The sequence below is a fragment of the Varroa destructor genome, unplaced genomic scaffold (genome assembly GCF_002443255.2).
Source record: "Varroa destructor unplaced genomic scaffold, Vdes_3.0 BEIS01000004.1, whole genome shotgun sequence".
In the NCBI taxonomy this organism is placed as follows: domain Eukaryota; kingdom Metazoa; phylum Arthropoda; class Arachnida; order Mesostigmata; family Varroidae; genus Varroa; species Varroa destructor.
Window position 1 is genome coordinate 22,803,575 of NW_019211457.1, and position 10,281 is coordinate 22,813,855.

The window sequence follows — 10,281 nt, forward strand, 5'->3', positions numbered from 1 at the left end:
ATTGTGCACCATTTCGATTGGATATTGACTGAAGATAAAGAGATTCAACTGCGCACATACAGTTAATCCAAACCGCATATTGGTTCAGCTAGACGAGTGTACTAAAAATTTACCAATGCCGGACCAAACAGATAGTTCCCTATGGAAACACTCATAGTGACGGGTGGTTTAAATGATCATTTGCACTTTCAGGCTTCTAATAGGATTACGAAACATGTAGCCGGGCAGTCATAGCGGCTGGAAGGAGTTGATAAACCATCATTATCGTACGCAAGACGTCTTCAACCCAAAAAGTAGAGCACGTGCAACGTAGATATGTTACAGACATGTATGTTTTTGTGTAGCCTAGACATGCCTCTTCGTTTTTATTCTGCAAGCTACTTCAGCTCATGCTGCGGCCAGGCATCCCGTTGAGTGCCAGCGGAAAGGCGTACAGCTCCATATTCAGGTAACGCACTATTTTGCTATCGATGGGAACGTTACCAAATCACAATAGTGACGAATGGACATATCGTAGTACAGTTATTGTTTACCAGTGACTTCGCAGTGTTACATTAAATTAAACTGTGTTAGCAGATTCGGGAAGTTGACATCGAAATGAACCTTTCCGGCAAGGACCTCTTATAGGAACGGGGCACTTTTCTTTTAGTTACTGGATCGGTTCTATTGCAGTGACAGCTGTGAACACTGATCCTAATAAAAGTGTGGACCCCCACCAGCAGTGGTCAGCTGGGGGTCTGGTTATTGCTCTCTCTTTGTAGTTGCAGTGCTAATCTCAATTGTTTTATAGGATAGGTGCCTGAAGGTGCCACGGGTTCGTGTGTCCTCGGTAGTTGTTCTGGGCTACCGCCTAACCTCTGGGCAGTTGCACGATTCTCAAGATTATCGGTAAAATCATTTTGCTAACCATAAGCCGCTGTTACAGAAAACTCCTTACCTATTGATTTGTTTTCTTTTTTAATTGGCGTCATTCTAGCTTACGTTAGGAATCGGAGTCAATCAGTCAGCGCTTTAGCAGAATAGTACGACACTACACTTTGATGCCTAGAGTGATTGCTTTATTTCTTTCTTGCCTCGTAGTGTGTTTCATGCTAAACAGTGACCTAATCATTACCGTTGCAACCAGTAAAACAGTGGGAAAAAATACATATATGTGTATATATATACTTTAATTATTTAAATCTTATCCAGCTTCGACATTGGAGAGAGGACCGCACCACCCAATTCTCCTGAGAATACGTAACCGTTCATTATCTGGATATATATAACGGTACTCCTTTGTGCTGTTCTACTGAATGTGAGATATAGCCGACCTATCAAATGGAACGTCGTAAAAGGCTCGAACGACACCGTAAAAGTAATTTCATTGTTACTGTCTTTGCATGTGTACGATTTAGATTCACTTATTTAACACTAATGTAATTGTGCATGGTAGTCAGTTCATGTATGTGCGTGTGTGTATGTACATCTATATATCTGTGTGTTGTAGATCATGAAGCCTTTACCATACGATCGTGTTTATGTGTGTGTATTTGTGTGTCTGGGACTATAAATTAGAGTTGCTACACTTAGTAGCATTGTTATGGACTGGCTTAAACAGCTGTTCCTGCTGTCAGCGATTTAGTTGTTATTATTGCTGATGTTGTTGCTATTGTCGTCGTTGTTGTTCTTTGAACGGTTACTATTCAGAATTCTTTGTGTGTGTGTGTTTACCCGTATCTGTTGTGTCGGTCGTCGCAAAATGTGGCCAATGTAGGTCACTCATCCCAACAGAACTCAAGTTCAGCACAACTCCTTGAATTTCTGGCCTGTCGCCCTTCTGCCAAAACCGGTGGGTGAAGCAGTAGCAGCAACCGTTGTTATTTTTGTCGTTGTTGCTCCTGACGCGGCGTCCCCCTCAGCCAAACCCATTGGTACTGTTGTTTGGTAGTTGGTTACTTTCGTTCACAGTAGATAAAACGTTACCTGTCACCTGTTGTAGTTACGGCTGTTTGTCTAGCGTCGTGTGCCGATACCTGCTGCCACGTTTCCCGCCGACGTCGTGAGCTTTATCGGGCTCATTTTGGCTTCAGCTACAGCTGTTACCATGACAACAGTTACTGCCGCCTATTTCGTCGCTGCTGTCGCTGCTAGAATGGCGGTTTAATCCATATTCTGTGTTGGCGTATATCTGTATTCATTTCGCTTAGGGTCTCTGTAGGCGACTCTGGAACCAATGGTGGTCTACTGCCGCTGCCGCTACTGCTGCTGCTACGACGTTCGTGTAAAAGTAAAACGAAGGCCACCATTTGTCTCTCCTTCGCGCAGGGTCGTAACCGTCGACGGGGTCGTTTGACGCGCGCCAGTATCACCGAGTAACCAAATCACGCAAAGGTGCTACACAGTCGCCCAGTCATCGTCGAAACAGTATTTAGAGCTGTTAGCAACAGCGGCAGAAGAAGTAACAGGACAGAATATAGTAAAACTATTATTAGTTGACGGCAGAGAACGACGAAGAATGCGCCAGCGGCCATGTTTTAAGATCATATTTATTTATTATGAAAACTATTTAGAACTGTGATATTGCAGCATTTTACTAGTGACAAGCTATCAGACCACTTGATAGACATTGTGACCGTCTGAAAAAGTATTTTGCCGTAAGCGTTTGGCTATGAATGACTTTAATGAATCAACGAATGAATGGGCGTCATAGTTTCTCGATTCGGCAGATTTTAATTCCGGTTCTGAGCTTTGATTTATATTTAAACACCGCAAGAAAAATGAGAGTTATTTTTGGTATACCCTTGTAATTACTCGTGATATAGGCTAGATTCGCCGCCTCACACACCTCTGATAGCTAAAGCCCTTGTCGATTTCGACAAGCGACAAAAACTTACTGGTTCTAGTGAATGTGTGTCTTTTCGGATGTGCAACATGTGCTCTAATTTCGCTATTTTGCCAATGGTTGAATAATAATTGTTTATTATTTTTATTGGTTGTTTACATTCGAAAGCTTGGTACCTGGCAAAAGGCATACAGAAGGCAGATTCTTAATATATGATTCGTATATTTCGCACCAAACAATAGCTCATCGAGCATCTTTCTTACATGTTCTATAGACATAGTCTCATTTGTTTTTCGTTTAAAAACAGGCCAGGATACACTCGCTTCATACGTAGAGCTGTACCGAAAGGAATAGACTTCTCTATTTATCATTGACCATAAGTCCTTTGCCCACGTTTTGCATTGGTCTTTGACACTAATAGATAACATCGGAAGTACTATTCACTTTAAGTTCCAGGCAAAGAAGAACATGCCTTTATCAACTATATGCTATAAAATAAGTTCATCGTGTTCCCTCCCTCAGTTATGCCGTGTTCCTACGAAACAGGCGCCACTTCCCTTGCTTTTTCTTGCCACACCAGTTTCCCTTTGTTTTCGTCAAAATTTATGATCAATTATAACATTCTAAGACCGTGGCACAACCTGTTATTACAAAGCGTTTATTCTCCGTCTCACGTTCATTTTCTGATGGTCAGAATTCCTGTGCCGACACGAGCGTCATTTAGCAGCATCTTCCTTGTCTTCCGTGACGATTTACACTTATCAAAATATCTTTTTTTCTTTCTCGTACACACACAGACATAAACAACTTTTCACCAACTTACTGTTGTTTGAATGCCCCTTTTACATGTTATCTAAATAGGTCTGTCTTCACCGCTATCTAGTACGTTTTGCTATAGATATCCGCAGAAGATGGCGGAAAGTTAATTTTCTAAATGTACAGATATACACCAGCAAAAATACACTTTCATAGCAGACGTCTAACATAGCAATGTTCTCCCTCTGGATGATGGATAAATTACACACAAACCGCTACTAATTTCAAAATGCGGAGCGTCAGAGTTGCTGCGTCAAGCTTCTGCGGCCACATGTCGTGTTGACCACAGACCGCCATAGGTCCTTTAGCATCGCGTCACGGTTTGCACTGATGCTAAACTGATGTAAGCATGTGTGACTTGCACCGTAGATTATAGCAGTAGCGTTCTAAGGATGGTCGTAATAGATCTAACAGGTACCGAAGGGAGGCCAGAACGCCAGGCCCTCATAAATGTATTCTTGTTAAACTCACTGCTCTATATTTATAATAATGAAACAAGTTCTGCTGTTGTCGCAGTACAAGTCATAAGGTGGACAATCGGCCTGTCTATTGTTTAATAGACGAAAAACACAAATAACACAAAAGAGGTAATGAGCAGCGTCAGAAGAAAAAATCTCATAGAAGTACCTGTGGGTATCGTCACCTACTAACAATGGAAAGAATTTAAAATGCAATGAACCAAATGTGTTGCCGTTTTCTATGATTGGACACGGGTGCAGTCGTGCATATTATATAGGCAAAATACAAAATGATGTTCTAAATTCACAGATTTCGTCTGCTGAGTTTGTTGCTTACGATAATGACTTCTGATTGACGAAGTTAATGGTATTTTGCAATTGGTGACAATTAATTACGTTACCGTCGTCTTGACGATTTAGGTTGATGCCTTTAGCTTCTTTATGGCTTTGTTTGTCTATTCTTATAACTATAAATAAAGAGGGGCACAACAAGCAGAGCTGTGTTTAGACTACACATCCTCTTATACTATTGATTCGTAAATTTCACTAAACAAATTCTACGAACTTAAATTAGCAAGACGCGTTGCAAGAGCGTTTCTCGAAGAAAGCGATGTGAGCAAGATTCATTAAGAACGTGTTGTTTCAGGATCCTATAATTATAATAGTATAATTATTATGAGTACAAACCTGACAAGAAGTTGATTCTATCGTGCATTTATTATATATGAGCGTATGTACAAATACCTTTAACGTTGCAACAACTTTTAAGTGCCAACTAAGTGTTTAAAAGGTTCGGTGCTTCCGTCCAGCGGGGCTCCGATGAGTTTGCATCGAAACTGAGACACTAAATAAACCCACAAACACATTATTCATATTCAAACTGCGAATACTAGCATAAAGGTTGTTTTTTAATAGTCAGGACATAACAATAACGTAGTAAAGAGTAACCCAGAGTGCCATTCCTGGTCGCCTTGTTGTAGATGGCTCCCAATTCACGCTGTTACGAACAGCTATTAGGATCCGTTTGAATTAATAGAATTAGCAAGATGTCTTTAAAAAAAGCTTCTGAATAGCTAAAGAATGAATCATTCATTAAGGATTAGTATCTTATATATGCGGTACGGGCAGGCCAAGTACCTTGTTGAAAATTACATTGGACTGACATATAGATGTGTACCCGTGTAAACTTTAACTATCAACTGGAATCGGTATACCATTTTTTTATTCTATTTGAGTGGCGTTTCATTGTTTTTACTCTTGTCGTTTTCGCTACTGCTACGGCCGTTGCGTTCGTCAACATCTTCTGCTGTCATATATAGGGAAAGGGTAGCGTAACATGCAACTGTGCCCCGGTCTAATGTTGAGATTAAGTTGCAGTGCGGCAGTCCTCCGAAGCTCTGACATTAAGAAAAGTGAGTGAATAAGTCAGGGCCAACAAAGTCAAGGTTTCCTTTTCGTCAAAAGCATCAGCAGCAGCAGCAGCTTCAGTTCCAAGTTGACGTGCACGACAATATTGGCGGCGGCGGCGGCGGTGGCGGCGGTGGCGGCGGCTACCATTGAAAACTTCTTCTGTTACATGGCACATGTTTGAGCACCTAGAAGCATAGGTAGACCGATCGGCATACATCCACTGGTAGAAAAAACATGTTCGTCGTAAATAACGACTGCAACGCCATGCGCGCCAACGACAAACGCAGCAAAAAAACGACTTCGGGGTCATAGGAAACCACGTAGGCAATATAAGATCTGTAGTAGCGAACATGGAAACAGCGCCGCTGCGTGAATTGCTGCTACCAAGTATTTTTAGCTCGGCGGACGCTTTAGATGGCAGTGGCTAAGGTCTAGGATAAAATAGTTGACCCAGAATGTGTTTCAGTACCGCAAAGCAAAGACGGGGAATTGGTTAGCAAAGAGGCCTACGGGGCACGACCAGTCTATTATCACGGTAGTGAGCCAACATTAACCGCTCCTCGCTGCTACCCCCTTGGAGAAAGTGCGCAGACCATGATTTGTTCTTAAGTTTCTCTTTTAGCATGAAAGCCGATTATTATTACGGTGACCGCCGATGAGGTCGTGTGTTGAATTTTTGCACGTTGGAAACGCATCCAGAAGGTTTGATCTGCCGGTCCGGATACGGATCCACGACTTTCTGCCTGCCCGTTTGTCTGTCTGTTTCTATACACAGTGTCGATTACTGTTGCCATCGTTAGAGAAATAGTTAAAAAAAAAAACATGCAAATGAAATACAGAAAAATTAGCGTGAGAATAAAATCCGTTTTTATTCGATAGTATGTTCAATTTACGATTTTCGTCAGTGTTTAAAGCCTTTAATTATTAGCGGCTCAAATACAACGCAGATTTTTTTTTATTAATCTCTGTATGTTTTGGTGATCAACAACAAGAACATCAATGCTTCCGCAACTCGGTCTGTTTAAGATGAAAAGATTCATTAAAATTAATCTTAGGCTGTCACAAACGAATTCGGTGGACCTTCGATTGAATAACTTTTGAATTACGCGCTAATAGCAGACGAAATTTGACTGGAAAATACTCCAGTCGTCTAGAAGCTTGTGAGTCAAAAGCAATCGAAGGTACTTCAAGAAGAATTAATTGAGAAGAAAAAAAGCCTTTTTTAGTTTTGAGAATCAACGCTATTGATTATTGTTGGTTGTTCCTCGAAAGCCATAGCGCTGCAGAAACTAATCGAAGATTGGCGAAGATATTAGGCAAAAAGGCCTGAAACGAAAGTGAAGTACGTGAATCATGAAAACATTTTTTCAAGAACAGAGATTAATGTGTTGAAGGCCAACGAGAATGTGGCTGGACGTCAACACCCAAAGGACAAGGACGCCTTACCGCAACCGAAGAGGCTTCTAACGAAAGCAGAGTTTGAAATTTATGGGCTTTGTCACGTAAAACTAGTATTTCACACGTACCGTATAACACAATTATAACTTGAATACTGAAAATGTATGAGAGGTATTCTACGTGCAATTTACCAAACGTTAACCAACAAAAAATCCACCTAGAGAATACGGTCGCCATGATCGAGGTATGGCTCAGTCTCTACTGCCAGTCGAAGAGCGACTAGGGAAGAGAATGGCAGCGGCCTAAAAAGAAGTCGAGTTAGGTAGCAATGCCAATTAAGTTCGAGCGTAAAGTTATGATAGTACTTTTAGTTGATATTATGAGATGCTAGCCAAGAATGAAACAATGAACGTAATTTCCTATCTGAAGTGCTTCAAGAGACCCATGTGCTCTTAGCAGAACAATCGAAGGCACGTGCTCAGTTACTTGATGACAACGCCAGACCACCTCATTGCAATGTCTCAATTACTTTCTGGGTTGAACAAAACAAGAACTAATGTTACCTTCAGCCAGCTTATCTCCCCGCGCCAAGTCCGTGTGATTACTGGGCTTTCTGCGGCCTAAAAAGGCAGCTAGTGGGCAAGCATGTTCCAGTATCGATTTACATCGAGAAGCCATAAATAAAGAAATTACATACTGGAATGAAAGTAGTAGGTATATGACTGTGCATAAGCTGTTACAACGTTCGGAAATGTGCATAACGCATAAAGACATGATATATATTAAAGATCGTCATTCTAGTCCAGCTAGTTCAAAAATTATTTAATTTAAAAGTGCATTGGTTTCGCTTGTAAGAGCTTAATGAAAAGAAGTATTTAGCAAGCTCATAATGCTAAGTATATTTAGCGCGCTTCCAGTGAGTATAAAATATTATAGCTGACGCAATGCATGGGGCTAACAAAAGTATACGGAGATAAACCCAATGCTGGATAAAACAGCTACAATTAATAAGGCACTTGCATTGTGCACTAAAAGTAGCCTCTAGAATTATAACAGTTATAATAATTACTTTAATAATATTCCGCTAAATTAGTACTTTATTTGCTTGGTTACCTGGAGTACGACACATGTACCATCAGGTTTAGCCTTTATAAATATATTAAGCTAATTATTTTCTAATGCATTCGTTTATAGATCTTGGCCCAACTTTTCCCATATTCCCAACTTGGTGCGAATTTCATTGCCTATATGTATTTATGGCGTTAAGTTTCAATGTTAAATGTAAGTGTTAGGGAGCCCAAGTTCCTTCCCCACATTGTATCATCATCTATCGACAATCCCTTGATTAACTGACCTTGCTTCAGCAAACAATCTGAAGAAGATGATGCCCTTGACTAATAATGGCGTGCCCGGTTGGTTATTACTGATGATGCCTGCTGCAGCTTTAGAGCAACCATTGCGAAAAGATGTCTGCGGCACCCGTAGCGCTGGTACTAGACGATGTGATAATGCGACGGTCTTCGCGTCACCTTCCTGAGAAGCTTCGCTGCGGCCTTCATGGCTGAATGAACGAACCAGGCGTTGCCTCAGAAAAGTTTAAGATTTCTGTTTGTGAGTACACATTGCCTCCAATCGATTGTACTGTGTTACCATTATTTAACACATCTATAGTGATAATAAATGGCGGTATCGTCGAAATTTTCTTCTACAGCCTTCTAGTGAAGAATTATAATATTACGTAACGATAATCATAATTAAATCGAAAAAAAAAATTAAAGAAATCTGTTTGTTTTCTTCGAGTACTTAAGGCAGAAGTTTGATTTTCTCTGAAATATATTTTTTGCTTGTTTCTGTTGGCTGTTAAATGGCAGCGCCAACCATCCGACTTAGATTGTAATCTCTCCTGATACATGCATTGAGGTCTAAACAGTTTTTTGATGCCGTTAACTAAATTCTGATGGAAGAAATCTTCAACGATCGATTGGTCTTGGACTGCTTTAATGATAGAAGTTCTGCGCGAGATTGCTTACTGCCGTCTTCTCGTTAACTCCGGCGCTATGCGGCATGGCGGCCAGTGGTTCCTTTCAATTTGCGCGCCTTCGTCTGGCTTAAAGCCGAAACAAGTGCTTGTGGATATGCGAGAAGTTATTCTTTCATAGTACGACGCAAATGTCAATACGTGTCTTACAACAATAGAAATTATATAGGGTATGGCATTAAGGACCCCAATCAGAGCGTTATATCTCGTAAGTTGTTTTTAAGGTTTAATCTGAACAAGAACAAATATGTCGACGAAATATTTTTGCACGCGCTAGAAGTTTCATTTTTGACAATTATCTTTACTTAATATAACCGCCATAGGCTGCGGTTACATCTTCATTTTAGAACCAAAATCACTAGTATACGGCTATCGCTAGTTTCTATTTCAACGTTGGCAAATGGCTAAAACGGCATGCGGTCACCTTGCTATGGTCTGTTGGACGAATTTCACATATCGTAAGATCAGCAAGACCCACCCTAGCTTGACCTTCCTGTGGGGCGGGTCTCTGATACTATACTAAAGACATGATTCGTAAAACTTGTTTACACGATAAGAATAGCTGAGGGTATTTAAAAAGAGAAACAAGAAAGCGTTGGCAGACTCCTTTTTTAAATGTTTCCTTTGGAAATATGGCGCGAATTAACGAGTAAGTGTTGTCCATGCATAGTTATTCAACGGGACTACGAGTTTTCTGTTCGGCGTTTGCGGCTCACTACCGATCGCGCACTGACCGTTGTTACGCCGAGTTGATACGCTAGTTGACGTGAGGATGTGCGATCTGTTTATGGACGCTCGAGCTGCATCTACGATTGCACAAGTTCTCCGAACTCGCAGATTAACTACGTTAATAATGCACTCACGGTTCTGGAAGAAGTGTGATAGCTTGACATTTCCCTTACTGGACATCACTCTCAGAACATAAATATTGGTCAATCAAAGTTTGAATCATCTTCTGAATTGAAAGCAGGTCAGTGACCGTTTCTGCAATTGGTATTTATATCGTCTATAACTGTTTTCTCATCGAAGAAGGAACGAAGACAACTTCTTGCCTTATTTTCGATAGATTTAAGGATTTTTGTGACATGTGACGTATGCCTGAAGTGTTCCTGAACGATCTGCAGCACGATGCACCGATGAAGTTTCTTCGTTGACGCTTTGATTGGAAAAGAAGGGGAGACCAGATAGGTTTATAATATCGGTTATTTATGTATTTGTGTAGCTATCTTTTGTATAGCTAATCCCTTTGAGTCAAAGTGGACTTTGGTCTTTTTGCATGGCAGCTCTTTATACAATAAATATTTGTATATATACATACATATATATATATATATATT

At 40.6% G+C, this 10,281-nt stretch overlaps 1 long non-coding RNA gene across 1 annotated transcript; it reads left to right on the plus strand.

Annotated features, from left to right (window-relative positions):
* The first annotated feature begins 29 nt into the window (after nucleotides 1-29).
* LOC147755971 (uncharacterized) lies at nucleotides 30-4,947 on the plus strand. The gene is made up of 3 exons (XR_015327014.1): nucleotides 30-448; nucleotides 791-888; nucleotides 1,192-4,947. It is a non-coding gene; the product is annotated as an uncharacterized LOC147755971 (long non-coding RNA).
* Nucleotides 4,948-10,281: the final 5,334 nt, after the last annotated feature.